Source organism: Pagrus major, chromosome 6, assembly GCF_040436345.1.
Source record: "Pagrus major chromosome 6, Pma_NU_1.0".
Classification (NCBI taxonomy): Eukaryota; Metazoa; Chordata; class Actinopteri; order Spariformes; family Sparidae; genus Pagrus; species Pagrus major.
Window position 1 is genome coordinate 28,214,806 of NC_133220.1, and position 7,518 is coordinate 28,222,323.

The window sequence follows — 7,518 nt, forward strand, 5'->3', positions numbered from 1 at the left end:
GATGAGGCGGCCCCAAACAGGTGCACTCTCATACGATAGACTGATGGTTGTACTTGAAAGTTTCCATCGTCCCACCAGAGGAATCTCAAATAGTCCTGGTCTTCTGTTCTGACATGAAACTGATGGAACATACGTTCAATATCGCACATCACTGCTACAGGACCCTTGCGAAACCGGCAGAGGACACCAATCAAATTGTTCGTCAGTTCTGGCCCAGTAAGCAGATGGTCGTTCAATGATACGCCTTCAAACTTCGCTGAACAGTCAAACACGACTCTTATCTTCCCTGGTTTCTGTGGGTGGTACACCCCATGGTGCGGGATGTACCAAGCAGGGTTATTATTGACATCTTCCATTGAAACCTTCTCAGCGTCTCCGCGAGATATTGTTTCACTCATGAAGGCTACGTAGTCCTTATGGTATTGTTTGTCCTTTTCAAATCTTCTTCTCAAACATTTCAGACGATGCTCTGCACATTTCCTGTTGTCTGGCAGATTCGGCCTGCCTTCTTTAAATGGCAAGGGCATCTCGCAGTGACCGTCTGCTTTGATTCTGATTCCTTCCTCCATTATTGAAAGGAAGCGGAGATCCTCTTGAGAGATGTGAGCATCTTCTACACCTCTTTCATTGAAGTCAGACTCAAGTGCCTTTATCACATCTGGTGGAGTGATGACTTCCTTTACTTGTGTTCGACATATGTACCGGACTTCACTGGTCAGATTAGCAGGCGACTGATGATAAGGTGTCACTTGTCTCACAACGACCGCGTGGCTGCTTCCGAGCGCATCACCATAGTCGACACAGGGATTCACACAGCCGACGATACTCCAGCCAAGGTCCGTTCTTTGGGCAAATGGCTCATTGTCTTTGCCAGCCACAACCTCTCTAGGTAGCAGTGCTTGAGAACAATTGTAACCTATAAGCAGGCCAACGTCACATTCAATTAAAGGAGCAATCTCTTCGGCAAGGTGCTCTAGGTGAGGCCATGCTCTTGCTGTTTTAGGTGTGGGGATATGACTTAGATTGACAGGAATAAACTCTCTTGTGTAAGTTATTGGGAGAGGGATTTTCTTTGATGAATAAAAGCCTCTAACTTGCAACCCAGTTAGCTTCTGACTTGGAATGACTGTACTTCTGGATGCTAGCGTTGAGAGTTTCAGTTGCACAGGCTCCTTTTGTGTATCCAGAGTATCAGCCTTTTCTTGCAAAACAAAGGTGGTGTCACTTTGATTGTCCAGAAGTGCATATAAAAGAATTTCACTGTCTGGGTTACTTGTTGTGGATAACCATACTGGCATAACCGAGGAGGTATGAGTGCTCTTCATATCTTGTACGACCCGGTGAGAAGTTGCCTCACTCAACGTTGCATCAGTTGGTTTAGACTCTGTTCTTTCTTTTGACCTTTCTTTCTCCTTTGAATGTTTCACACTGTCCTTTCTTTCGTCGTCCCGATGTTCTTTCTTTCTGTCCTCCTTAGCTCGATCTTCGTGTAAGCATGTTGGATGCTTCCTTTTGCATGTGTCGCAGACACTCCTCTTTTCACAGTTCTTTGAAAGGTGTCCTGTTTTCAAACATCCAAAACACATTTTATTTGTTTGCACAAACTTGACTCTTTCTGTAAGTGACTTGTCCATAAATCTTCGACATGTGTGAATGCTATGGTTTGACTTCTCACAAAACACACAACCCTTAACATCTGGGTTCTCTTCAGAGTTGCTTGTCAGCACCTTTACACCAACGCTTCGTGTCTTTGGTGTCTTCATCTTTTCAACATCATTAGACTTCAGAGCATGAAGAGAGGTCACAGGGCTACAGGCTATCTTAGCTTCCTTTGCGACAAACTCAACAAACTGACTGAAGCTGGGAAATGTCTTAGCTTCTTCTTCAAACTCAATTACCTTTCTGTTCCATCTGGCTGTCAACCAGTCAGGCAGTTTGGTAAGTATTCTTTGGTTTTCACCACAGTCATTTAAGACTTGGAGACCTTTAACCTCAGACATTGCTGCTTCACAGCCTCGAAGAAAGTCTGAGAACTCTCTGAGTTCAACACTCTCCTTGGGTCCTATCTTTGGCCATGAGGTGAGCTTATCTCTGAAAGCTTTAGCAATCATGAATGAGCTTCCATATCTTTCTTCCAGGACGTCCCACGCTGAATGGTAAGCTGCATCCGTGCCTATCAGAAAATAACTCTCAATGGCTTTCTTTGCAGGTCCGCCGACATACTTACGGAGGTAGTAGACCTTCTCATTCACTGGAATGTGTTTCCTGCCTATCAGAGTTTGAAAAGACATCTTCCAGTCTTTATACCTTAGCGGGTCTCCATTGAAGACAGCAGGCTCTGGTACAGGCAGACGGCTTGCATTGATTGACTCTGCTATTGCACTGGCAAGTGATGTAGTACTATGCTCTTGATGGGCGTTAATAGCAGGCTGCTCCCTTGTGACAGGTTGTGTTAACACAGCAGGTTGTACATGAGCACCTGTCTCTTTTATATGATGCACTGGGAGACTTCTTGATTTATGTACACGTTTCTCTTGCCTAGGCTTGCAGTCGTGGAGCAAATCTGATATCTCTTGATCTGAGTCTACTTCTTGTTGATAGACTTGCAGTCTTGCCTTTGCAGCATTCATTTTCTTGACTGTCTTTAAGCGCTCTATCTGCATACGCTTCTCTTCTAAAGCATTTTGTCTTGCAGCATTTTCAGCTTCTTGTAATGCAAGTCTCTGTCTGTTCTCATTTTCAAGTGTTTCAAGCTCTTGTTTCTCACGTTCCATTTCTTGTAAAACTTCCAAAGTGGCTTGAGTTGCAGCTAACTCCGCTGCAGCTTCTTTTACCTTTGTAGAGGACAGACTTGAACGTTTTGAACTTAAGCTTGAACTCTTTGTAGACTTGACTCCTTGAGAGTCCACTTCAGATCTCTGGGATGCTGCAGATGAAAACACTGAGCCATTCTCAACCCAGTATGCTTGATCACTTTTAGAACCTTGCTCTTTATCTGTCTCTTCGCTCAGATCCCATTGCAAGATCTTTCTTGTGAGAGCATCACATGTGTCTACTCGACGACGTGTCTCTCCATCAGGTGCCTTGTAAAGACGCAAGTCTTCATAGGCTTGTTTTACATCTGTTGAAGCATGGTGGACCTTAGTCATGTGGTCTTGCAGTATCTCATTGGGAAGGGATCCGTCATGTGCTCTTTTAGCCTCCCTCACGAGAGATTTCCATTTCTTGTATGCAGTTGTAAAACTGTTCAAAAGCTTTTTAGATTTGTTATCTTGGAGTTCTTGACCCTTTTCAGTCAGTGTTCGGGTTCTCTGACTTCTTCTTGGTCCTTCTTGTGCAGCAGCTTGTTTCTCAATGCCAACCTCACTCTCTTGTAATGCATTAGTGTTTACATTTGCTTCAACAAGATTTTTAGACTGCTGTTGTACTTCTATAGCTTCAGTATTACCAGGATACACAGCCATGTTCAGATTGTTTTTGAGTTAACCTTACTTGTATTTTTTAGTGTAATTACCCTTTAAATGTAACTGAAACTAGTTAAGTTGACTAGTTTAGCTTGAAGATTACTAGTTAGTAGAGCTGTTAAATTGCAATAAAATACAAATTTCAACTAACCTAACCCTTTTAACCTTCAAATTTAACCAACCATTTTTTACAGTGTCTTAATGTTTCAAAATTCGCTTTCACAATACAAATGAACTTATTTCCACTTGCAAAGAATTATATCACTTATTTTTAGCTTGAACAGTACCAAAGAATGATTCTTTGAATGTCAAAACACTTAAATGGTTAAATAATAAACGAATATGATGAAATCAGAAATGACTTGGTTGTTATGGTAACACCAGAAAACTTGTCTCTTCAGCACTTATAGAGTCCCTTATAGCAGTTGATAAGCTATACCTCTTAACATTCAACTTGTTTTAAATGTATTACTTGTTGTAAGCTTGATCACTTGATGCTCTTGGACTCTGCTTGCTTGGGTTACCGGTGTTTCGGATTAACGCGGGGCTATGTTAACTGGCGACCATGAGCCGAATGCGTCAGTGGTTGCTGTAGCCACAGCAGATGTTGAAAACGGGAAGAGAAGACGAAGCTGTCCGCGGATATGCCTCTGTGTTCAGATTGTCTCTGTGCAAAACATACCCGATCCGTGGTGGGCTCCTGTTTGAGTAAACGTGCTTAATCCTCAATCGCTGTATCAACGTTGTTGGTTGTCACGGAAGACGTTGTAAACAGGAAAAGGGAGAGTTGCTCTTCCTGTGAATGTTAATCTCTAATAAATCTTCATTAAATACACTCACTCCTCTTCGCTTCATATTTGAGTAAACATGCATCACACAGAAGAACTATGGAACCCTTTTAAACGAAAAAAGACAACAGAAAGAAAAAAAATACGGGACTCGAACTCACATTGATTGAGGGAAAATAAAGGACGCTAAGGCAGTAATTAGCACACCACACCAACAAAGCCACACAGGTGACTGGCGGTACAGCCTATTTCACTCTTCACAGCACACACAGGGCCACCTTTTGGACGCAAGGTAGCCAGATCAACTTGTGACCGCAGTGTCTATTCACCATGTCGGTACTGTGATGGTCCAATAACAAATAAGCAGCTGTTTGAAAGCAGTTAATTCAAAACTAATTGGGTTGTCACAAATTCTTGATGTAATCATCTGGAAATAGTGAAGTTCAAAGAACCCCCATCGGCCCCAAAATAACACCAAAAACTAGTCCACTGACAGCCCTGGCAAGAAGACATAGGCGTCAAACTGTTGTGTTTTAAAGTCAGCACAGGCCATAATCAAATACTGAATAAAAGATTAGCAAAATACATCAGAATATAAAAAGATCGTGATGAACAAATTTACAGATATGGAGAGTAAAACACTAATCCTACACATTTACAGTGGCCTATAACATGATCTTACAGACACTAAAATGAATTGATTATATTTTTTGGGAAGCACCCAACCCCAGCACATCCCCACTTTGTCTATTTATTCTATTTACATGGACTTTCTTAACTACCTCAGTACCAACTTGCACCTTATGTAAATACTGCATATATCTTTTTTTATTCTATTCATAGCTTTTTATTTCTCTATTATAATCTTATTTTTATTTTATTATTTAATATTTTTTTGTATATTTCAAATTTTTTTTTTTTAAACTAGCTGACTGTTCTGTGAATGTTGTGTTATGTTGTGTATAACTGCTCGACGTGCCTTGCCTTGAATTGTCCCCCCCGGTTTCTTTAATTTAAATTTAGACACTGCGGTCACAAGTTGATCTGGCTACCTTGCGTCCAAAAGGTGGCCCTGTGTGTGCTGTGAAGAGTGAAATAGGCTGTACCGCCAGTCACCTGTGTGGCTTTGTTGGTGTGGTGTGCTAATTACTGCCTTAGCGTCCTTTATTTTCCCTCAATCAATGTGAGTTCGAGTCCCGTATTTTTTTTCTTTCTGTTGTCTTTTTTCGTTTAAAAGGGTTCCATAGTTCTTCTGTGTGATGCATGTTTACTCAAATATGAAGCGAAGAGGAGTGAGTGTATTTAATGAAGATTTATTAGAGATTAACATTCACAGGAAGAGCAACTCTCCCTTTTCCTGTTTACAACGTCTTCCGTGACAACCAACAACGTTGATACAGCGATTGAGGATTAAGCACGTTTACTCAAACAGGAGCCCACCACGGATCGGGTACGTTTTGCGCAGAGACAATCTGAACACAGAGGCATATCCGCGGACAGCTTCGTCTTCTCTTCCCGTTTTCAACATCTGCTGTGGCTACAGCAACCACTGACGCATTCGGCTCATGGTCGCCAGTTAACATAGCCCCGCGTTAATCCGAAACACCGGTATGTGAACAGTCTTATTTTTTCGGGGCTGGCGTGCGTTGCAACTTCCTTGCAGCTCCGTCCACGGCGGGCGCACACATCGTCTTTCCACCTCACGTCGGACAGGCTGAGTTCTTACTGTAACTCCCGTTCAGTCAATCATGACACAAGGTGTTCCTCTCACAGGCATTTATTGTCTTCAGTCGAGGAATTTCAATAAAAGTCCACATGTCGACGAATGTCGTAAGAACTAAACAAACAAACATAAACATCCAATTAAATTTACGTAACACAGAGCGAGTTACAAAGCACAATATAAACCATAATTATACATCAACATACCTCATTGGCCTTCTCAACTAAACGGAGTTAAGGACACTTTATTCTTCTTCTTTCCTCTGCTTCTCTCATACCGGACTTATTGACCGCTGCTCACCTCAAGCATGGTGAAGATAAAGTGCGTCAACACAAAACAACGACGTGAGAGCACTGACACCAGCGAACATTGGTTCCGCTACAACAACAGTTCTCTTTAGTTACAATTATATCCAAATGAAACAACAGAATGTATTCCCTTATTTAAACATGAATGCTTGAATTGTTCATATTTTCAACAACCAATTATTATTAATTATGTAAATTAACTTAAATAGTATAACTGACTTTGATGGCAGCTACAGTCACTGTGCGAAATGACGCATGTAGTGCAATGCGCGTCTAGGAAGTTGTATGATATTAACCTAGCTCCTCCTGCGTTGTCTTATTTCCCCTGTTGTCAAGTTTTCTTGTTGCTTGAATTTTCGTCCAAAGAAAAGCGGAAAGATCCGTGCGTAAAAACGCGCAGCTCCTCCTCTCCTCGCGCAGCAATTATAAAGCGTTATTCACGTATATCACGAGGTTACCCTTGAACGCAGCACGAAATGCTTCTCATTGTGTTCAGAATAACAGAAACAGAACTGCACAATATTTAATATTACTGTGAAAAGAGCCCCTTGTATGTTGGTGGCTGTATTACGGTCGTAGTTAGTATGAGGCTAGATTGTTCTTTCTAACTTTGATGGAATTGATGCTTATTTAATCCTAAATATTTAATGTTATAAGAGATGTTTTAGGTGCTTGAACTTGTTCCCCCTCAGCTGGAATCCCCATCTGGATTCCCAACAGGGACGGAGAAGACATCTCCCCTGATGAGGAAGAGGTAAGTGAGGTTGAGGTAGGTATTGTAGATGAGGGTGAAGGCATCCCCCCATTCCTCCCTGATGACATGTTTGAGTTTGATCAAGATGTTAGTCTGATCATGGCACTGGACTATGAGGATGAGGACTGTATTGGAGGTGAAGGTGAAGACATCCCCCCATTCCCCTCTGATGTCGAGGATGAGTTTGACGAAGATGCGGGACCACCTCCAGAAGGTCTACCCTCAGAAGAGTCTGCTAACCTCGGGCCTCATCTCCTCCACAAAGAGAAGCAGGGAAGAGGACGACACAGAGCAGGTAAGTATGAAGAGAGCATGGCTGCAGTGTGTGCTGCCATGCTGTTTATGGTAATAGAATGAGCAATGTAACTGATTACTTTTGACACCCAGTAATAAGTACAGTAATATTATCACTTTTAATGGAGTAATAAGTAAAAAGTAACTTATTACAATTACACTGCTTATTTAATAGATGATAGATTAT